Raw genomic sequence first — 23,974 nt, forward strand, 5'->3', positions numbered from 1 at the left:
CTGAGTCAAACCAATTGATTCACATTGTTGAGTGTTGTCTAGGCTGAATGGCAGAAACTCTCCCAAGAAGAGCAGATTAACATAAAAATACCTGGCATGCCCTATCAAACTTCTGCTGGTCACAATAGTAACTAAGTGCATGTGGGTGGTAGGGCTGGGCGATATGATGTATCACCAGCTAAACATCACAATATAGTGATACATCACAATGTTGAAAAGGAAGGAGCACTGGCCCAGGCCCCACGAGGTACCGGGGTGAAGCTGCCAGTGCCTGGCGCAGGGAGGAAGGAGGCAGCCCACCCGCTCAGCCGGAGAAGGAAGTGAAGGTGCCAGCCGGCAGGCAATATACCACCAGGTCAAAACACCATATACCACAATATACCACTGTGTCAATATACCACTGGGGTCTGGCCCATAATACAGTCCTGGACAATGTATTGATACATCACCCAGGCCTACTGGGTGGCCTCTTTTCTTGTTGTGAGTATCCATTATTATTTAATTGTCTTCCCATTCATTCCAATACAGTGGTACCTCAGGTTGCATACACTTCAGGTTACATACGCTTCAGGTTACAGACTCCGCTAACCCAGAAACAGTACCTTGGGTTAAGAACTTTGCTTCAGGATGAGAACAGAAACCGTACTCCGGCGGCGCGGCAGCAGCAGGAAGCCCCATTAGCTAAAGTGGTGCTTCAGGTTAAGAACAGACCTCCGGAACGAATTAAGTACTTAACCTTAGGTACCACTGTACAGGGAGATTAGTTACTCCAGTCTCCAATATTTGGTCCTCTCTGGAAAGCAGCGCTGGATTCAAGGCCATCTCTTAACCACCTGATAGTGCTGATTTGGGGCCTACACCTGTGGAGCTATTTGAGGGGACTGCAGGGGACTTTGCACAAGATATGTTCCTACACTCCTTCCTAATCTCCTTCACCCAGCGGATCTAGGCGTTAGAATTGCAATTCCCATATGCAAAAAGAATGCCACGTTTCATGACATGTTTTCAAGTCCCCTTGAATATTAACAATGGAATAAAGGCAGCATACATTTTTTTAAAAATCAAATGTCTCTGAAGTACATCACTCTTCCTCAGGGGAAACTAAACGAGCTGAAAGAGAGAATGTGAAACAAGTTGGAGCTTAATAAACCATTCTAAGGAACACCTTTTGAAGCTTCGGTTTCACTCCACTTCCTTGCCCCTGGGCAACCTGTCTCAACTAACTGTGTAAATGGGCTCAACGAACTTTTCTGCAAACAAAGGCATTGTTTCACACCAGAGGTCTCAGCAGACCTTCTACACCATGGGTAGGCAAACAAGGGCCCGGCAGCTGGATCCGGCCCAATCGCCTTCTAAATCCGGCCTGCGGACGGTCCGGGAATCAGTGTGTTTTTACATGAGTAAAAGAATGTGTGCTTTTATTTAAAATGCATCTCTGGGTTATTTGTGGGGCATAGAAATTCGTTCATCCCCCCCCCCCAAAAAAAAATACAGTCTGCCCCCCCCACAAGGTCTGAGGGACAGTGGACCAGCCCCATGCTGAAAAAGTTTGCTGACCCCTATTCTACACACAAAGAGATGTTAAAAGTAGCAACACTCTAGCGTGTTTAGCACCAATACAGTGGTACCTTGGGTTACAGACGCTTCAGGTTACAGACTCCGCTAACCCAGAAATAGTACATCGGGTTACGAACTTTGCTTCAGGATAAGAACAGAAATCACGCGGTAGTGGTGTGGCGGCTGCGGGAGGCCCCATTAGCTAAAGTGGTGCTTCAGGTTAAGAACAGTTTCAGGTTAAGAACGGAGCTCCAGAACGAATTAAGTTCTTGACCCAAGGTACCACTGTAATGGTATTTTCCTTCTCCTTTCCATCTTGGTCCACTGCCCCCCCCCCCAAGCAGATAGCTGGGGACTAAGAGAGGATTACAGTGGTACCGCGGGTTAAGTACTTAATTCGTTCCAGAGGTCCGTTCTTAACCTGAAACTGTTATTAACCTGAAGCTCCACTTTAGCTAATGGGGCCTCCTGCTGCCGCCGCTACATGATTTCTTATCCTGAAGCAAAGTTCTTAACCTGAGGTACTATTTCTGGGGTAGCGGAGTCTGTAACCTGAAGTGTATGTAACGTGAGGTACCACTGTACCTAACTTTTACATTCAGGATTCAAAAGAACAGCTATATTCCTGGCTGCTCCAAATGTTCTTCTGACGGCTGCAAACATTTTCATTCTAAACCATTTTATGCATAAATTGTTATTGTACTCGGTATTACAGAAGGCTCATTTTCCCTAGTTCAGCTGTTCCCAAGTGAAAAACAAGGAATCCCCACTTGCTCAAAACTTCACCCACTTCAGGGAGAAAGAGTAGCAGAGGCTTATAGAAAATGCAACATTTTTCACAGTTTTCCAGGAGAATATTATTCAGAAAGACTTTCCAGTTAAGCAGACAAGCTTAAGCCAATGCTCAGTGACTAATCCTTTTAAAACTTCCCTGGCTCCTGCATTTTAATAGCAATGGTGTGGCAAGAGGAGACATTGTTATTTTCAGAGGGACTCTAAAACAGCAAATGGTGCATATTCTAATTCATAAACAGAAATTCTATGGATCACCCCCATAAGAGTACCATTCAGCAAAGTTATTTCCAACAGAATCGATAAGAGACTCCAAACTTTCATTGTTTTATAATATTGTTTATACAGCATTTCCTATGCTAGAGCATGCTACATGTATTTTAATAGCACCACAAACTAGGTCAGTCACCAAAAGGTTTAGTTTATTAGCCAATGGGGACAAATATTAAAAGAGGAGCTGGTATTGATTAAAGGACAGAGCTGTTTATTTGAGGCCATTCTGTCGCTAGGAAAATAGAAGACCACTTTTTCCCTCCTAAAAATGCATGGTAAATTTATTTTACACTTCCTTGATTAACTTCAGAAGTACACATAATATATCACCTGGACTAAACAACTTGCAATCACTGGAGCAAAATTAACTGCATCCAAATATTCTCCGGCTATAGCTGTGGCACAGGTCTACACAGTTGCACTATTGGACTCATCAAACCACTTTAGCCATGGCAAGTAAGGCCACACAAAGCCACAACAGTTCTATTCTATGGAAGGGAAAAGAATCATGGAGCAAACTGGTTACTGGTGGCTACTAATCAGCTGTTCTCAGTGGCCATCTCTGGCTTTTGTGGCTGCATTCCAGAAAGCCTGCTCTAAGCTACAGATCCTGTAGACTCACCAGCAACAGGAAATTGCAGACAATGATATCTATAGGGAGATGCTTGTGAACTCAGGGCTCATTGGAATTACCATAGTTCTATTCAAAAGTATAGCACTTATTTCCATTCATTTCTCTGTCTTATATCTAGGTTACAGACCAGCTTTGAAGCTTTGGGACTATACAATGGACTTGCCTTGAACTGCTCTTTTTTCCTTGTTTTTGTCACTCCCAGGACTTTCTCTTTTAACACGGAAGGGTTTGAATTCTAGCAAATAAAGAATACTCCCCTCCTCAAATGAGCACAAGAGGAAAGGGAAGACAAGGGAAATCTGTTCCATGGAAAAGCCATTTGGCAGACATCTCTCATTTTCCACAGACTCCATTACACAATATGCAAGGAGTCTGGAAAAGAGCCCAAAAACATCCAAGACAGACATTTAAACTGCCTAGTAATAGGCCAGCTGGTGTTCCCTGCAGAGTGATCTCATCACCACATCATGCGAATATTCCTCCTTCAAAAATTCACCATGAGAAGGAAAAGGGACTGAAGAATTATCCATTCATTCTCATAGAACTTTATTTTAAGTGCAAAAGAAGTTTTGTACTGAGAGAAAATAAGTGCAGACATATATGGGCATGGTGGGAAATCTTTCTACCCTTTCTATCTTCAAAAAGGTGAGTTGTAACTAAGAGCTTATAATCACGTCGATCTCTACAGGTCTCGGTGTATCAGGCTGTAAGCAAAGAGGCAAGATTGTGTTACTTCCCAGTCTGTCACCCTGAACTCCAACCTCCAGGCAAAACTTTCCCAGAGTAACTGTTAAAATGACCTTCTCTGCTAGGAAAAGCAACTAATGCAGGAATTAGTACAATTTTCTTCATCCCAGAATGAATTATTGTCTGAAATTAGGAAGCGATAGCAGGAAAACTGAACAGAACACCCCACTCTTCTAAATACAACTATGTTGCTAACAGCTTAATGAAGGAGGGAATAAGCACTGAAGGCTGGTTGGCAGGAAAAGTGTGGGAATTTCTTTTTTTTTTTTAAAGTTAGCTTTGAGTTTAATCTCTTTTTCAGCTGGACATCAACCGTGACCCTTCAAGGGGAGTTTTCAGAATTTGAGGACTGAGGAGTCCCAATTAATAAAATATCTTATAGAAAAGAGAAGACAGCTTTTCTTTGGGGTTATAGTCCATGAGGAAAGCACAAAGAAGTTAGTGTTTGGCAGCCATGGTTTCCACAGTAACTTAGACGTACAGATCGTCTCCACTGGAACCCTCGGCACAAAGGAACATCGTACTTCTGGTTCACTTAAATAGCTTGTTTTCATTTCCCAGAGGTAAAAGAAGTAGCAGCTATGAGCATGGAGAACAGAGGGAAATAAATAGAAATATTAATCTGCAGAAATTATATTCAACCATTTTCCTATTGTGGAAAATGCATTTTTTTGCATACATGTTACTGTGGCTTCCCCTTAAAACCTTGTCATACAATTGTTTTAAAAACATGTGCACACTGAGTTAACGTAATTGTGCTGAAGAGAGAGGACAAACCACAGGATTTTTGCAACTGCCAATTTGGCCATTATATAAAATACAGTTTATTGCGTAATGTGTATCAGGTTGTATGTACTTGTGTTATTACACAAGTTAAGCTGAACTGACCACTAACCTCCAATTCTGGAGGTGAGCTGCAAAGCAGTTTTATTTCCTTATGTGGTACCTTTTATTTTTTAACGTCTACCAAACAATTCAGCAATACATTTGTTTCCTGACTACAGGTCACTTAAATTGGGCTTTTCAGAGGGGAAGTAATGTTGATTTATTGTAGTAAAAGCAGTACAGAGTCTTGTAGTGCCCAAAAACCAACAAATCCATTGTGGTATAAATTTCCATGGACTAGAAACCACTTCCTCAGATGTATCTTCAGATGGCAGATTACCGACATAGAGTCCCTAAATAGTGTGGATAAAAGGCCATACAATGCCTCCCCCCCCCCCAAAAAAAACCAGTCATTCTGCCACACTTTTATGCCGAGCTAAAATTTATAGAAGATGGGAATAGTGACCCAGTCGCTGGAGTTAATAATCCTGTGTATAAGCATTTAAATAAGCTCACTCCAAAGTGAAATTCATTAGCAGCTAGTGGCTAATGTATGCTTGCTCCAAAGTGGGTCTGAAAAGTACAGTACAGTAAATCTGAGACCTGTGTGTTTAAATTGTTTGTGGCTCAGAGCCATAGCTGTCCAACAAAGATTCCAATCCCTGGATCACCTACAAGTGTTGATATTAGATCAAGACTGTTCACCTTTTGGAAACAACTCTTCAATGCTAGAAATTCAACAATCATGTCAGTAGATAAAAACTATCAACATGCTATTGGCAAGCTTTATGTCATGCCCGTGACTGTTAAGCAAGTGGTTTCGTCTGCCAAAATGGTTGTGGACTGTGGCAATTTCACATGCATCTCATGTTGGTTGGTCACGTCGGGACACTAATCAGCTGCTCCATTTCCTCTTTTCTTCTACTTTAAGCCCACATGCCTGTCTACAAACCCTCCACAAATCAAATGCCACCCATAAATTGATCACTTTCTTGATTGAAAGAGGATTTCTTATGAATTCAGGAAATCCTATTTCAATAAATAAAGCGATCAAGTTATGGGTGGCATAAATGTATTGGTGAAATTATTATTGCTGCAAGTTTCCTTCTGAGACAAATAGCAACGAATCTCTCTCTCCACATTATTTATGCCCTTCTACTTCAGTCCCGATGATTCAACCACTAGCTTCCTCTCTGGCACACATAAGTTTGCCTGGTGTAATGTGCGGTAAGTTGTAAAGAGAAGACTTTTTTTAAAGGAAACCAAGTCCATGGTTTTAGTCTCAAAACCAGTTTTTGAAAACAACTGCTAACTTTATATCACAAAGGTTCTTTGATTAGTCTCAACTCCAAGGTGTTTTAGAGACTTGATGCTAAATTTTAGAATGCTATATTATTTATTTATCCAACTAACTTACATCCCATTTTACTCATGGAGTTGAAATCACCTTATAATAATGCAGATGTTGCTGGACTCCCATCAGCCCCAGTCACCTATTTATCTCCTTGCACTTTGACGTGTTTTCAAACTGCTAGGTGGGCAGGAGCTGGGACCGAACAACGGGTGCTCACCCTGCCGTGGGGATTCAAACCGCCAACCTTCTGATCAGCAAGCCCTAGGCTCAGTGGTTTAGACCACAGCACCACCCGTGTCCCATTAGAAATGTATATCATCTTATTTCTGACATTCTGAATTTCTAATGGAAAGTTTTGCAGTTTCTCTGCTTCTTGGGTGTGTTCAAGGTGACAATTTAAAGCAAGAGTTACTCCAATATTGATCAGTTACAAAAACGAGGCAGATAAAGCCAAGAAATGGATTGCGGTGCTCCTGCTCCTATCCACTCTTTGATTACTGTATTCTCACTGCAAAGACTTAAAATCTGGGTTTCAGTTTTGTCACAATCTGAATGTTGTCAGCATATGATGGCTGTGTGTTTGTAGTGATCTAAATTCTATCATTTATAAGAGAAATAAATATACAGAACATTCACTTCAGCTGCTTCATAGGGATTGTTGTGATCAGAGGACAGTATAAATATTTACAGCCCAGTCTTCAGCATGTTAACTTGGATGCAACTTTTACCAAACAATAGCACTTAGCTTTAAGTTCATATGCCTAAGGATCGGATTGCAATTCAAACTAATGATGCAATCCTATGCATTGCTATTTGCAAGCAATTTCTGCAATCGAGTAAGACTACAGCCCAAGGGTACACACAGAATAGTAGTCTTAGGCTTGGGCCCATGAGCCCTAAAATTGAAACCTCATTTTAACTAAGGCCACCCATTATCATCTCTGATTTTCTCTGTATCATTTCTCAGACTTAAAAAATGTAACAACACACCTCCAATTGGGAGAATTAGTGATATATATATATATATATATATATATATAGTCACTCCCCTCCCACCTTAGCAGCAGGTTGGGCTCCAGATCTAGTTCATTTTTAGTTCATTTCGTTCATTTACTAAATGAAAGAGTTCATAATTTGAGGGGGAAAGTTATAAAGGAAAGACTACCTTTCCCACAAATAAAACGAAACTTTTAACGTAAGTGCTTGCCTTAGTTACAATGTTCATGAGAAAAACTTTGACTTACTCTACTACTTACACTTATCCAGTTAAGAGGCTTATTGTTACTACGTACAGAGATTAGCCATGAGATAATGCTTACAAGTTAATTATTTTGGCGGCTTAGGCTCTGTAACTTAGTAGAGATTACTTGGCTTGCTTTGCAACAACCTGGGAAAGTTTTCTGTCTTGAGATGCTTTAACCCAGAAGTGGCTAACCTGGGCCCCTCCAGATGTTACTGACTACATCTCTCATAATCCAGGACTATTTATTGGCTGAGGATAATGGAATCTGAAGTTGAACAACATCTGGAGGACATAGCTTGCCAGCCCTGCTTTAGCTATAAGAAGCAGCAAGATACATTTAGCCTTACAGTAATGCAATGTGTTTTGATGGATAGGATAAAGGACTCTGCTTCTCTTGGTGGTATCATACCATAACTGTTGAGTGAGTCTCACTAAGATTAAAATGGTGCAGAATTTGTCCCTTTAAACAATACTGTTGCACTTCAGTATGAAACAACTACTGTATAATGTTATGTTTTTGCATACTACAGAATATCAACCATTCAGGGCCTAAAGTTTTGACAAAGCTATTGTTCTCCAAGACAGACAGTGCCCAAGTCTGAGACAATTCTTTATCAATAAGCGCACCACAGGATCACCACATCAAGGCAACAGATTCTGCACTAGACTTAGAGGCCAACGGTGTTTCTTAATTGACACAAACAGTACAATTGCAGTGTCAAATAACTACATCTTACAACTCCATTTCAGCATATAGATTGTGCTGAAAATGTCCCTCAACAGCCTATAATGTCCAAACAATGTTGTCATTAGGGAAACAGATGAAAAGATATAAATCTTGTATTAAAAGCAGAAACACAACGTAACTTGCAAAGCAGCAGTTCAGCTTTCAAGGACACTCCAAAATGATCATTCGTAAGAAAATTATTAATTTTCTTCCTTAAGGAGCATAAGGTGGGAGAAGAATTTATACAATGTTGATCTAGCACTACAGAGTCTTCTCCCATTTTAAAAACTAAGTGAACAGTTTATCACTATAAGCTCCCCACATTCCTTAGTACTTGACATACAGATTATAAACATACAGCATTGTAATGCTTGTTGCCAACTATCCAAGTTTTTCATATGAAGAATCATGTAACCTACGAACCCTTGTGCTGTTACAAATTTGTCATCTCAAAGAGGTTCTACTGAATTGATATTTTAAATACTTTAACTGAAAACCAGAGCTGACATTAAATACGATTTTTTTTGTATTTTCAAGAGAAGCCTTTAAAAATCAGCATTTCCCTCCACAAATACGCTACAGTCACATGGAACTGCTTGAATTTCTGTAATCCCACTAACTAGATAGGTCTTACGTTTATAATGCTTGCATTTTGCTGTCACAAGAGCAGTGCCAGGTAAAGCTTATGAACAATAAAATTTCCTAGAGGAATTATGGAGACAATATATGAATAAGTCTGCTGTGATTGTGTAATACAGACCAGGTTAATGAATGCATACATCCTGAGGGAAATTAGAACTTACAGGTAATTCTAACACAACAAATTAAGATTCCAGCTGCAGAATACATCATCTAGTAACATTGTAGGAAGGAATTCTCACATAGCAGGGAAGAACTTCCCAGTCAACATACTGACAAACAAGCCAAACCAGACCACAACAAAGAATGGGGTCATAACAAAGACTGTGGCTACCTAAATATCTGGCGAGAAGAACTTTAGAGAAGTTAAAAACCACTACTAAAATGTGCTGTGTTTGGTCATGGAAATGCTCTCATACTACACAGCAATATTTATAGCAGTGTTAAATAACTAGCACGCTTGGTGGTTTTTCTAGAGGGATAAACCTCACTAGTTATCTGCCACTAATACCTGTAAAATATGCATTTGTCAACACAAAGATTTAACACAGAGAAGGGGGGAATTAAGAATGCCCCTCCCTACAGGTGTCCCCCATACTTATGCAGAGGTTATGGTCCAGCCCCCCCATAAGGGAAAATTGTGTAAGTGGGGAGCAGCCTCTAAACAGCCTTTTAAACGCCCCCTCTGCCGCTCTATTTCCAATCCAGACCAAAAATACTGTATCGAAAAATACCCACAGCTAGGATTGAAGCTCTGGGGCCGGGAGGAGGCTGGAGGACATGTGGGAAAGTGGCTGCTGCTGTGATACCCCATACGTCAGCTGTTAGGCGGGGAGGCTGAGTACCATGACCAAAGCCCTGCTGCACCTCCAGTTTCTTTGGGGCTTCCTGCACCCACACTGACGTCCTCTCTGGGCTCCAAGTAGGATCTCCTTGTGAGCTGCGAGGACTCAGTCTCCAGCTCTTGCCTGCCATTTCCAGACTTGAATTCACTTCCCGGCGCTGTGCATGTACACAGTTGCACACAAGTCGCTTTTGTGCAAGTGTGGGGGTGCCTGCAGTTCTCTTCCACAATATACGATGAAAGTGAAATGAAACACAACCTGTTAAAACACATACAAATCAGGGTTCCAAGTGTGCACTCTGATCAGATTTCCCAAGGTGAAAACGGCTGCCACTTAACTGTGGCTAAGATGTTGGGTGAGATTTGCTCACAGGAAAAGAAGGAATGGGGGAATGGAGCAGAGCCGGCTTCCAAACCTTGGTTAAGAATACATCTGCACCAGTAGCATTTTGCTACTGGCGCAGGTCCAATTGTGACTACATGAAGATTTCTAGACACCAGGTTTGTGAGTGACAATCGCCATCGAGGCAGCTGACTTGTGTGCAGCAAAAGATATGTGTCTTGTGCTTCTGCACTGCCGCATGAATCAAGGACCCCTTGCGGGGCATCTTAGTCCTGCATCATCACATGAAGGAAATAAATACATATTTTTTGACTGTGCAGCCTTTCCAAAGGCCACCCAAATGGAACACACAGACCACAGTTTAAAAACCTCTGCCTTAGTCCGCAGTTAATACCATTTCCATTCCCACTCTGTGTGTATGTTTCGCCTTCTTGCGTACTGGGACACGTGAATTGTTGCAAGAGCCAAGCCACAGTCAAGCAGCGTAGTTGAGATCATAAAATTGTAGCATCGGAAGGGATCCCGAGGGTCATCTAGTCCAACCCCCTGGCAAACAGATCACAACCTAGTTTTTTGCAGCAATCACAACCTAGGTTTAAGGTGCCATTTGGCACCTAGCTTATATACCTGAGTTTCTAACACTGATATGCACCAGGCTCTTATATTGCTTTTTCCAGATCTTGGAGTGGGTTCAAAAAGAAAATGATTTAAAGCTGCCAGCAAGGCCTATATTCCTAACACCGCAAAGCTTCTATAAATAAAATATGTAATAGAATCGAAGTTTAAAAATGCGCCTAATAAAATTTAAGACCCTCTTTTTGATCCATTTCTGAACCTTCGGCAGAGACACTGAAGATGACCAACAATCCAGCCCCAACACTGTATGCATGGAGATAATCCACACCTTACCTACTGCTGCTATTCAAATATTAATGATACAGCACTCGAGTTACTTTATTCCAGATGCAGAGTTGCAATTCCTGTGGAGCTCAATACACATTGAAAGAAACACTGACATTTATACAGTCTACCTATATGAATGCCAATTGGCACATCTTGTTTTGTCATAAATTTTTACATGTACAAGATGCATGGGCATCCAGAAAATTAGAAATTAGAGCAGAATGTAAACTTAAAATTGCAGCTTATCTCCTGATTTAAACATTTATTGATGTTAAGAGTCCTAGCAATAAGAGTTTTGTGCCAACAGAGCTCAAGCTGGCACAGAGAATGAAATGACAGAGAATCTCTACAAAACTTTGCTTAACTCACATTAGCCAAAGTCACATTTAGACACAAGCCCATTTCTGTGCGACAGTGGTCTCCAGCACTATTTTGCAAAAATAGCCACAACCAAACGTAAGGTGATACAGCTTATGAAGGATTATTTATGAAACAAGCCATACGTCAATGCTTTAAGAATGAGGAAACATATGATATGGAGGAAGTGTTTAAAAGGTCTTAAAATTTGCCACAATTTATTGACAAACATAAAAACGTAGCTCAGTGGCTACAGCATGAGACTCTTAATCTCCAGGTCATGGGTTTGAGACCCACATTGGGCAAAAAGATTTCAGCATTGCAGGGGCTGGACTAGATGACCCCCGTGGTCCTTTCCAACTCTACAATTCTATGATTCTATAAGAAGAACCATCCTAGATCAAGCCAAAGGCCCAAACAATCCAACAGGATTTTCTTGCTTGTGATACTGCTTCTGCAGGAGTCTCCCCTCTCCTAGAGAAACATTTGTCTCCCTCCTTATTGAGCTTTATGCATGGCAGAATGAAGCATCTTTACAATCACGCTTCTGGGCTAGAATGCTGCTGCTTGGTTTTCTCACTTAGATTTCTCACTGTGGCTTGGGACGATTGGGCGGTTTTAAATGGAATATATATATTTTAAAAGAAACCTGATTCCTAGTTTAATATATTAATGCTGTTGGAGGTGGGGAAACCTATTTTCAGCTTGAGGACCGCATTCATTTGCAGTCAACCTGCCAGGGTCACATGCAAGTGGTGGGCGGGTCTGACACAAAAGCGGATGGAGTTACTGAAGCAATTATTTTCTGTAAAATGGGTTACATTCATAGAATCATAGAATCATAGAATCATAGAGTTGGAAGAGACCACAAGGGCCATCGAGTCCAACCCCCTGCCAAGCAGGAAACACCATCAGAGCACTCCTGACATATGGTTGTCAAGCCTCTGCTTAAAGACCTCCAAAGAAGGAGACTCCACCACACTCCTTGGCAGCAAATTCCACTGTCGAACAGCTCTTACTGTCAGGAAGTTCTTCCTAATGTTTAGGTGGAATCTTCTTTCTTGTAGTTTGGATCCATTGCTCCGTGTCCGCTTCTCTGGAGCAGCAGAAAACAACCTTTCTCCCTCCTCTATGTGACATCCTTTTATATATTTGAACATGGCTATCATATCACCCCTTAACCTCCTCTTCTCCAGGCTAAACATGCCCAGCTCCCTTAGCCGTTCCTCATAAGGCATCGTTTCCAGGCCTTTGACCATTTTGGTTGCCCTCCTCTGGACACGTTCCAGTTTGTCAATGTCCTTCTTGAACTGTGGTGCCCAGAACTGGACACAGTACTCCAGGTGAGGTCTGACCAGAGCAGAATACAGTGGCACTATAACTTCCCTTGATCTAGATGCTATACTCCTATTGATGCAGCCCAGAATTGAATTGGCTTTTTTAGCTGCCGCGTCACACTGTTGGCTCATGTCAAGTTTGTGGTCAACCAAGACTCCTAGATCCTTTTCACATGTACTGCTCTCAAGCCAGGTGTCACCCATCTTGTATTTGTGCCTCTCATTTTTTTTGCCCAAGTGCAATACTTTACATTTCTCCCTGTTAAAATTCATCTTGTTTCTTTTGGCCCAGTTCTCTAATCTGTCAAGGTCATTTTGAAGTGTGATCCTGTCCTCTGGGGTGTTAGCCACCCCTCCCAGTTTGGTGTCATCTGCAAATTTGATCAGGATGCCCTTGAGTCCATCATCCAAGTCGTTGATAAAGATGTTGAATAAGACCGGGCCCAAGACAGAACCCTGTGGCACCCCACTAGTCACTCTTCTCCAGGATGAAGAGGAACCATTGATGAGCACCCTTTGGGTCCGGTCAGTCAGCCAGTTACAAATCCATTGAGTGGTAGCAGAGTCAAGACCGCATTTTACCAGCTTCTTTACAAGAATATCATGGGGCACCTTGTCAAATGCCTTGCTGAAATCAAGGATGACACACACACATTCTAGCCAAACATAATAAATCAGAGGTTTCTATATACACCTATACCCCTCTCTCTCCATCCAGATAAGAAGGAGGCATATAAGATTTCAGAAAAAAGCATTCAAGAAGGGTATGGAGTGGCGGAGAGGGAGATTAAGGAGAGAGGCTTGGATAGAGTCCTGAGGGTCATGCTGGAAGCCTAATAGGCCATAATTGGTTCTCAGGTCTGAAGTTCCCTGCCCCTGATTTGTACTGATAGGTAGACCACTCTGGGATCCCTTTGATGGTAGAAATTGCAGCATCAATAAAATCAGTCAATTAATAATCTAGACCAGTACTGTATCTTGTTCTCACAGTGGCCAATGAAATGCCTATGAGAAGCCTGCAAGCAAGATATGAGAACAACAGCTCCATCCCCACTTGTTGTCCCACCCCAGCAACTGCTATTCAGGGACATAATATCTCCAAAACTGGAAGCAGAAGAGTCAGCATGACCAGGAGCCATTGATACCCTTATCCTCAATGAATTTGCCTAATCCCCTTTTAAAGATGTCCAGTTTGGCAGCCATTACTGCATCCTGCAGATAGCCAATTCCATAGATTAACTATGTGTCATCAGAACACCTCATATGCCATCAGAGACTAATCAAAGTTATCTCCCCAAAAAGATACCTTTGACATTATCTGCTCTACCTTTTTCTCTTTTATTGAAGAAGAACAGGATATTTCAATGCCATCATCATCACAGAGGTGTCTGTGGAGGGGATTATTATTTATTTATTGAATTTATATACCGCCCTATACCCAGAGGGCTATCTTGATTGAAAATGTATTGTAACTGTATTGTAACTTTTGAATAAATATTATTAAAACAAAAACTATGTATTGTACTTTAAGACCAATCTCTTTTGGTTTATGAATACGTAAGATTTCAGATGACACACACACAAATCACCGTCCCCCATGTTTTACCTTGAAAGCTTACACGCTCTTGCACCACCAGCAAGAGTTGGCTCAATAAATGGCATCACCTACAAACCTTGCATTTCTTATTCTGTAGGATCTTGGTTATGGAAATCCCTTGCTTTTCTCAAGTACAGCTGGAACCAACTCTCATAAGTTTCCAAAGCAAGCTGCAGACTTATTTGCCTATGCATTTGTGTGTTTTATCTTAATGTAGCCCACTCTGGGATTCCTTCAGCAATGAAGAGTGGGTAAGGAATCTTTTAAACAAACAAACAAGGCAATGAACTGTACAGCATATCATAATAAAGGTTAGCAAAAGCTGAGAGATTAGTAGGCTCTAGGGTTTCATTTATGGCAGCCAAAAAAGGCATGGGCCTTAGGAGCCCCAGCAAGGCCTCGGCTGGAAACAATGAATCTAGCACAATGACCTTAAAAAACCTTACTTCTGGTTTAAAATTCTGCCTTTTATAAATAATGTTCTGAGACTTTTTTCAATTAACTCTATAAAAACACATCCATTCGTTATAGTTTTGGAGGTCAGCTGCATGCTTAGGTCAAGTATGATTTCAACTTCCAAGGGCTGAAACAGCAAATGACTGGTTTTATGTACCGGTAAGTCTTTACATTACCATTTCTTCTCTGTACCGTTAAGGGCACATACACACTCTTCCAGTTACTAACCTATGCAAAATACATTAACAAATCAGGATTAAGAGCTGAAATGTTCTGGAATTGGGTACTGACTGCTGCATAGAAGCCTTTCCCCCTCTGCTGTAAATAATTCACAAGGTCTGCCTCTGCAAGCAAATTCTTGTGTAAACAGGCTGAACTGTTGTTTTTAAGAGGAAGCCAAAGAAACCAGGGAACGTGTAAAAACCGGGCAGAGTTCTGCGAATTTACAAGCAAGTCTCCTGAAGGTCATATCCACTGTCATGCAGTGCATGCAGCGGTTCGCGGAAAAATTGGGACAAACCGTAAGCACGCAGGGACACATCCCGCCTGCAAGCTAAATGAAGGCAATTCCTGCCAGCTTCCTGAACCTGAAGCAGCTCATCTGTCTGTCCAACGCCACATCTGCAATGGCAGCTTCCGTTGGCCCTACCTGAGCGCACGCAGGTCAGGAGAGGAGAGGAGAGGACGTCTCCCAGGTCTTCCCAGGCGGCCAGGGCTTACCCAAAAGAAGCAGCGTAGGAGGAGACGCGAACGAGGAGGGCAGAAAACTGCGCCTGGTTTTCCTCCGGAGCGCGGGACTGTAGAAACAAGCTCGGGACTCCCGCTCCCCCTGGCCACGACCAGCGCGCAAAGAGACGCCACTCACCCAGGCGCAGGCTCTCCAAAACGCGCGCAGGCTCTCCAAAACCCTTGGTGGCGCGTCCGTTCCCGGGCGCTCGCTTCGGCTTGTTTTCCGGGCTAGTGTAAACGGATCCCCCTACGGGCGTGATGGATGGAGCGGCACATGAGCAGCAGGGCCGGCGATGGGGTTGTGACTACTTCCTACTTCCTCGCCCCGCCGCCGCCGCCGAATCGCCTTCAGGCTGAGCCAAGCGCGCGCGTGGAGACGGGCGATCCAAAACGGCACCTCCCCGGCTGGAAATGCCCCGCTTGGGCGGCATACAGCCAGCCGGCTCCACACGTGGGAGAGGCGAGAGAAGGAGAGAGAGGAAAAAGGCCGGCTGCCGCTGCTGCTCCCTTTTCCAGCCGGCGCTGTGTTGCTGGGGGCGCTGCTGCTCCCGGGATCGCTGGCTGCTACGTGCCGGGATCCCACGCCCTGAGGCTGGCGGAAAAAGCCGGGATCTTCAGCGCACACGTCCTCCGCTCCAGGGCCTCGCGACCTTTTTCCCAGCGGCGAAGGCGCCTTTGCCCTTTTGGCTGCGGATCTCCGGCTGCTGCGGGCGGCGCACCTCGGCTTGGGAGAGGTGAGCGCGCTCAACGCTGGTTGCCGCCAGGGCTTTCTTTGCCGGCTGGGCGGGCCCGCGGCTGGGTTCCTTAAGCTCAGGCCCTCCTCCCCGCTTCTCCGGCTACACAGGATTACCTCATCGCCCAAGCCCCGCTTGCTGGGGAGGCGGCAGCGCCCGGGTGCCTGAAGTTTCCAGGCAACGGACTCGGGATAACAAGCCACGGCAGCTGATCCCACTCCCTGCATCAGGAGAACTCTGCCAAACTTAAAAATAAAACGGCGACCTTCAGAAGAGCGGCCTTTTTTTTTTTTTTTTTTTTTTGCTAGTTCCAGAAGTTAACTTTTGGAACCCTTTTAAATTTGGGCAAGCAAGTGTGGAAGGGTGGGCAAGTACAGTAAACGGAGAAAAGGTGTAATTAACATGTGTTAATTGGTTAATAAAAACTTTTTTAAAAAAGAGACGGTACTCCCCTTGCATGTCAGACAGCATTTTAAACTCATTCAGATTTGCATACCCCTGCCCCAAGTGGCTAGGACACAAAGGCTGCCGTCCTAATGCACGTTTTTTTATTTATTCGTTGTATTTATATATCGTTTATGCATTCTTCTGGAAGCAAGGCCCACATAATTGGGACTTGCTTCTGAGTTAATATGCAGAGGATTGGACTGTTTACCACTCACTCAGATACAAGGCTGAAGCTAACTTTGTCATTAAACAGAGCCCCCAGTATATCAGCAGAAACAGTAATGTATGTAGCATGCATACTGCACAGACATACAAATTTAGGCCAGAGGTGATTTCAATTTCCTAGTTCAAAGGTAACTTATTAGGCAAAAGGACCAAGCTACAATCTCCAGCTCACTGGTTGCAAGCAGGAATTGACTTGTCCATTGAAGATTGTGATTCCATGCTTACCTGCAAGTAAGCTTAATGGAACGCTGGCACTTACATCTGAGTAACTAGAATCAAGCTGGAAGTAAGGTGGATGTGCTCCCATCATCACTTAGGCTAAAGTATGGCATCCATGTGACTGTTAGTTTGCCCATGCACTGCATATTCCTAATCACTGTGTTACACAAACATTCTCAAAGTAAGGCACTTTACCCTTGTGTAAGTGGCAATTTCCTAAAGAGGAAATTGATCCAAATAGGAAAACTTCATGATCCAAATCGAAATCTGGAAAACTAATGTTTTCAGCAGTGTTACAAATGATATAAGAATAATAGGGTAAAATACTCTTAAGGCTGGAACAAGCCCAGAAAGACTCAATGAGTTCAACTGAATTCTAAATCAGAATTGTTAAGATTCTTCTGCAAGTTTCTGTTTAACAAAGCCAACCTACATATTTTACTCATCGTCCACATCAACTGTAAAGAAACTGCATGGATCAGCATTCCTAGGATGTTTGTTTTCTAAAAAAAACCATGGAAGTTTACAAAGTTGTTGTTGTTTTGGTCAGTTATTTCCCTACTGCTGAAAATTGTAAAATGGGTGGACGTCAATCAGGAAAAATGGGTAAACAATACATTCTGAAGTATCCTGTGATACATTTTGTATAATTTGATCTGGGTAAGCTTATGTCACAAGAACATACATGGCAGAGAAGCATGGCTCATACATACACTGTCACTGTCAGAGGAAAATTTCTGCAACTAAAGTCCATTTGTGCAAAAAAACCCTCAAAACAATAAAAACTTATCCCATTTGCTTTATAGAGTATTATTTTGTAGCTTAGACAATACAAACCTCCCCACAGTCCTTTCCAACTCCACAATCCTACGATTCTATGATTCTATAGGTGGTGTTGGTTGCATATACTTGTATAATTGAACTAATCCTATTGATTACAAGAGAAGTAAAACGAAGATCCTAAATTCAGTACAAGGACACACTCCAATTTGACCATGCCCTTCTTAAAACTTGGCACCCAGAAATAGGCACAGCACTTCAGATGCAGTCTGACCAGAGCAGAATACAGTGGAGCTATTACCTCTTGTGACCTGGACACTATGCTTTGGTTAAAGCAACCTAAGACTGTATTAGCTTTCTTAGGCACTGCATTACACTGCTGCCTCATTCTGAGGTTCTAATCGACTAAGACACCTAGACTTTTCTCATAGGTGTGGCTGCCCTTCCTATCTTTGTGCCTCCAATTCTTCGTACCTAATTTCTCTGCTGAATTTTATTTTGTTGCTTTTGGTCTAGCATTCCAACCTCTCAAGATCATTTTGAATCTTTATTTAATCTTTTCGGGTGTCAGCTATCCTGCTCTGTGGCATCTGCAAATATGGTAAGCATCCCCTCTGCTCTTTCATCCAAATCATTAATAGAGATGTTGAATAATACAGGGCCTATGACAAAGGTTTGTAGCACTCCACAGTGATGACTAGGGCTGGAGGGGGCAGGGAAGAGGCATATATACAGTAATTCCCTACAAACAAAAGGAAACTCCATTCTTCAACTGCAAGCATTCAAGAGAAGTAGGGCTGCTGACTAGGGAGGGAAACCTGGCTTGGTTGATGATGGTTTTTTCTCCCTCTGGGCTCATTGCCATAATTGCATGTGTTAAAGCTATGACTTCAGGAGTAAAGATAGATAAGTTATTAATTTTAGTCAGGGATGGGAAACCTGTGACTCTACAGTTGTTGAACTACAACTGCTATCAGCATCAGCCAGCATGTCCAGCAGCTTCATATAGATGTTAAAAATCATAGGGGAGAGGACACAGCCCTGGGATACCCCACAAGTGAGTGCCCAGGGGTCCAAACACTCATCCCCCAACACCACTTTATTGAAATGGCCCAAGAGAAAGGAGCAGAGCCACTGCACAACAGTGGTCCCCAGCTTCCAACCTCCCCAGAAAGTCCAGAAGGATACCATGGTCAATGGTATCAAAAACCACTGAGACATCCAGCAGAACCAAGGAGCAGCTTTCACCTCTGTTTCTAGCCCTAGCTTTAAAACTGCACTCTATGCTAACCCATGATGGTTAAGGTGGCATTGTTTTTCAAAGGCATACAAATGTATAAACACTCTGCCGCTGCCCCCCACCCCCGTAACAACTTTTCTAGGCAAGTGAGGATGTAACTGTCAAGATGTGACTCTTGAGGCCTACCTGAAAGCAGCCCAAGGTCCACTGGTGCATCCTGGACTCCTAGTCTACTGTCTGAGAAAGACTGGTCTATAGGACTGTAGCCACCTTCTCCCTGCAGTTTGTAGGACTCATATATTTAATGCCTGCACACACAAACAAGTGGCCAAAGCAAAGGGGTGAGGAGAGGGAATGTAGATTTGTCATGTCTTAAGGCAGTCTTAAAAGTAAACCAAATTTCTTCCAGTTTTTATCTCAGTCATCTCACACTTATAAATAGCTACCCCTCTGGCTAATTTAACACTGTAATTGTTGATTATGCATCCTCATAACATTTTAAATCAAGTGCATTATAGCTATCAATAATGTTTTGTCTTTATAAATATGTAGCTAAAGACCAGTGTTAGAAACTGAGATATGAAACCTAGGAGCTAAATGGGCCCTTAAACCTAGGTTATGAGTGAAACAATGTCTAGGCGCACTTTTTATAGCAAGAATACAAAGCTGAAAATGAACAAACTGCAGCTAAAATATGTTCATTTTTCACATGGTTGAGTCCTTCCCCTGCCCACTCCCCTAATATTCTTAAGAGGGTCTTTTCTCCAGTCTTCAGAGAGTGGCTGAAAGTGGGGAGGCAGAAAAAGGTCCTCCTTTCCTTCCACTCTGCAGTTTTAATCTGAAATCCTAGGCGCAGTACTGGCCCCGAGCTCAGAAACTGCTTGCGCTAATGAAATTGTCACAAAATGCATCTAGAACAATGGGAGTTTTGAACACTGCTAAAGACATGATTCTTAGATGAGGATAAAGTGGCAGAGAAGGAAAACGATCCTGAGCAAGCAAAACTTTTGCTCCACCAGTCAAGCATGTGCCCTCTGGCAGAGGATTTTTAATGGTCCACATTAGATTTCTGAGATTCTTGCTTCCATGTGTCCCAAGCCACAGCTTTTTGTACTCAGCAGCATGCTGCATGCAGATAACTGCATGAAAGGATCTCTACATGTTCATCTGTGGCATATGCTAAATGGGGGAATTCAGCAGATGAATATTATTCCATCCTTCCATGGGAGGAGAAACTTAAATTGTAACCCCCCACCCTTAGATGGTTGAAGATACACCATCCAAACAAAGACTTAAAAAGCATATTAACCCAAGACCATAACATTTATCATATCTCTATGCTACGCTAACCTGCTGCTCTCAAGTGTAGAGGAAGACACTGTCCTTTTACCAGCACTGGAGTAAGGTTCAACTACAGCTCAACTACAGTTTCTATTATGTGCCATGGAATAGGGTCTGATCTTGCGCTTTGCACCAAGCAGATGATTATAGAGTCTGAATCCGATATGTCTTACTCTGCATCACTTTCTCCTTCATAAGCCAGCATGGGTGGGTTGCAAAAAAAAGAACGGTTTCTGGCAGTTCGTAAATGACTACCTCAATTGTAGCTAATGGCTGCTATCTGAGACAATATGGCTCCACTTTGGTTCCTTTTGGTACTGTCTCCTTCAACCTATTAAAACTAGGCTTGGAACAGTGGGGAGAAGAGGGATGAGCAGACAGAAGGGGAGGAGTTGCTTGTCAATGAGTTTTCTGGGAAGGAGAAGCAGGAAGTGGGAGATAACTCAATGCAAGGGGCTGAAGGGCAGACACCATGAAGGCTGGTTGGAGACAAGCTGGGGCAGAGGCACAGAGATGCTGCTTAGAAAGCATCTGAAGGATAAGCCCCTCTGGAGACACAGATGCTGTAAACTCTCTGCTCCCTCCATCTGCACCAGGTTGAAGTGGGACACAAGTGGTGCTGTGGCCTAAACCATTGAGCCTCTTGGGCTTGCTGATTGGAAGGTCGGCGATTCAAATCCCTGCGGCGGGGTGAGCTCCCATTGCTCTGTCCTAGCTCCTGCCAACCAAGCACTTTGAAAGCATGCCAGTACAAGTAGATAAATAGGTACCACTGTGGCGGGAAGGTAAACAGTGTTTCCATGCACTCGAGCTTTGGTTTAGTCATGCTGGCCACATGCCCTGGAAAACTGTCTGCAGACAAACGCTGGCTCCCTTGGCCTGAAAGCGAGATGAGAACCACAACCCCATAGTCGTCTTTGACTAGACTTCCAGGGGTTCTTAAACTTTTTAACCTTTTGCACCAGGTTGTAAATATGTGTTAATAAAGCTTATTTCCAAAAGACACAGCGGTCTCCGCCACGTCTTGAATGGAAACACAAACTCCCTGGACTCTTGCTACTGTTCCGCAGAGACTGGGGGTCACCTTCGTCACCCTACTATGGCACCCAAAGAAGGAAAATCCTACATGCGTCCCTGCCTCTACCTTGCAGGAAAATATCACCACAGTCTATCTCCTGCAGTTTCATACAAAAAGCAAAATGGTTTTTCGCAGCACTCGAAATTGTCTCCCTGAGGCTGCCGCCTCCTACTGCCTAATGGTAGGGCCGGCCAGGCAGAACGGATTCTGGAGGGCGTTTCAACAGCGCCTTGGCGAAGGGCTTTCAATCCGAAAGTGTTGTCCCCTAGAGGTAGCAATGCGACAAAACGTAAACACGGGAGGGTGTTGGCAAAGGGGGCTTAACCGTGGCAGCCCTCTGGGAGGACGGGACCGCAAGAAGGACCAATGGTGAGGTAGAACAGGCTTCCTCAAACTCAGCCCTCCAGATGTTTTGAGACTACAATTCCCATCATCCCTGACCACTGGTCCTGCTAGCTAGGGATCATGGGAATTGTAGGCCAAAAACATCTGGAGGGCCCAGTTTGAGGAAGCCTGAGGTAGAAGCAAGCCTCGCACTACTTTTAATCTGTTCCCTCACCTGCGGCGGAAAGGCCGCAGCCGGGATGAGGGGTCCAATCCGTTAAGGCCAGGTTTCCATAGCAACAGAGGAGAACTCCAGTTTGCGCAGGGCGACGAACATCCGGGTACCCCTGATATGAGGGGGCGGATCTAACGCAGAGAGCGTGAGCCCAGGGTCTCTCTCCCTTCCCCGCCCCGCCCCAAACTCCCCTCAGACTGTTGTTTCCGGCGTCCTGTGCCGTAACTAAGATACTGAAGGGGCGGTTAGGGCTAGCCCACACGATGGCCCAAAAGGGGGGGAGGAGAGAGGAGGAGAAGGTTCCAGCCGCACCCTTTCCCAGAGAAACCAGTTGACTGACGGGTGACTTTATCCCGGTAGAGTGTTACCCCAACCCTACGCGTTCCGCCGGGCAAAAACACCCGCTTTCCCTTCAGCCGGAAAGGCCTCAGAGGCACCCCCCCCTGCGAAAATGGAGCGGCCTGCGGAGGGCGTGGTCTCTCGCGGATTTCAGTTAACGGTTGCGGCAGAAGCGGCTCTCTCGCGCCCCGCCCTGCGCGCGCTCCTTTTGTGTTCTGAGCGGGGCTGGCGCGTCCTCCTTCCCTCGGAGGAGAGCAGGTAGTCCGTCTTCTCTTCCCTTCGAAGCGTTGCGGGATGAGGCCGCGAGCGAGCTAGAGGCTCCGGCGCCGTGTCTTCCGCGCCCCTCAGCCCTTCCTTTCAGTGGGACATTTATTATTATTATTATTATTATTATTATTATTATTTATTTCTTACTTCGCCCGCCCATACGGGCTCCTCCCCGCGTGCCTCAGGGGAGTCATTGGGGCTGAAGGCGGGAGCTGCTTCCCTCAGCGAAGAGGCAGCGTCCGGAGGATTTAAAAACGCGAGGTGGTTTGTTTTTGTTTTTTGGTTTATTTTTTGCACTCAGCGGTCCATTCCGAGGAAAGGGTTAGAAATACGCCGCCCGTTTTGCCATCACCTTCACCATCTTTCTCCTCCTCTTGCTGCTTCTCCCCCTTCCTTTCGCGGAGACTCGGCGCCTCTAATAACTCTGTAACAGGCAGGCATTCAACAGGTGAAAACCCCTTGTTCTTGGGATTTCCGCGAGGGGGAAAAAGAAACTTGCCCGCGTTTCTCCCTATATTTTCTTCTTCTTTTCTTCTTCTTTTTCCAAAACCGAAAAAAGAAAAATTACAAACATCGAATTCAACATCCATATTCATTTTCTAACATAAGCCTATTACATGATGAACTAAATTAAAATATACCTAGGTTTCTGCCTATCTTGTTAAGAAGTCCACCAAACGTATCTGAACGGGGATGGGGGAAATGCCGGTGGTTGTTACAGACACACACACACACACACACACACACACACACTGCTTTTTCCCCTTAAAAAAATATTTAGGGGTACTCCCATTTTGACTCAAGAAAATCATCATTTTAGAGTTCAAATCGGGGGAAATAAATACAGCAAATGGACAAAAGTACAAAGATTCACAAAATGTTCAGAGGTATGCATACCCCCAGGAAAAAAACACGCACACACACATATATATAAAAGCTGCTTTTGCTACAAGAGCAGCTTGCTTCTTTCAAAAATATTTTGAACTCTTGAGATCCCTTTTCCTACATTTTTTAATTTATGCAAACATAATTACAATAAGAACAGCGCCGACCCTTTCATTAAAAGCCATCAGTTCTCAAAAGCCTGTTGAAACAAGAAAGTTTGCATCTGCTTGGGAGGGAGTTCCAGGGTCTGGGAGCACTAAAAAGGCGGTGATGATGATGATAATAATGTTTTTGTATATTTCCTAGGATCCATAAAGGTTGCCCTATAATCTATCCCAAATTGATTTGGGTGTTGTAGACACAAATTCTCACTGTAACAGATCTATGGCCCTCCTGTAAAGTTTTCTGGCAAAACTTCATAGCTGATGGATATGGAGGCAAGAACAGAACTTGGCGCCACCAGGAACGACTTTTCTTGGAAGAGCAGCTTGCTTCTTTCAAAA

At 43.6% G+C, this 23,974-nt stretch overlaps 2 protein-coding genes across 19 annotated transcripts in view; one reads left to right on the forward strand and one right to left on the reverse strand.

Moving 5' to 3' along the window:
- The window catches only part of TRAK1 (trafficking kinesin protein 1), a 137,805-nt gene extending 115,683 nt beyond the window's left edge, over window positions 1–22,122 (reverse strand). For 3 of the 13 annotated variants that reach the window (XM_083404737.1, XM_083404730.1, XM_083404718.1), the window contains exon 1: window positions 15,349–16,522. The gene's annotated coding sequence lies outside the window, so the exon portion shown is untranslated. Of the gene's footprint in view, window positions 1–15,277; window positions 16,523–19,188; window positions 19,311–21,980 lie in introns of those variants that run through there. The other 10 variants (XM_083404736.1, XM_083404719.1, XM_083404722.1 and 7 more) reach the window with 6 other exon arrangements.
- An 83-nt stretch (window positions 22,123–22,205) lies between these two features.
- Window positions 22,206–23,974, forward strand: part of ULK4 (unc-51 like kinase 4) — a 161,618-nt gene continuing 159,849 nt past the window's right edge. For 2 of the 6 annotated variants that reach the window (XM_083404654.1, XM_083404658.1), the window contains exon 1: window positions 22,336–22,577. The gene's annotated coding sequence lies outside the window, so the exon portion shown is untranslated. Of the gene's footprint in view, window positions 23,035–23,974 lie in introns of all 6 variants that reach the window. The other 4 variants (XM_083404655.1, XM_083404659.1, XM_083404656.1 and 1 more) reach the window with 3 other exon arrangements.

The sequence above is a fragment of the Podarcis tiliguerta genome, assembly GCF_965153285.1.
Source record: "Podarcis tiliguerta genome assembly, chromosome: 12".
In the NCBI taxonomy this organism is placed as follows: domain Eukaryota; kingdom Metazoa; phylum Chordata; class Lepidosauria; order Squamata; family Lacertidae; genus Podarcis; species Podarcis tiliguerta.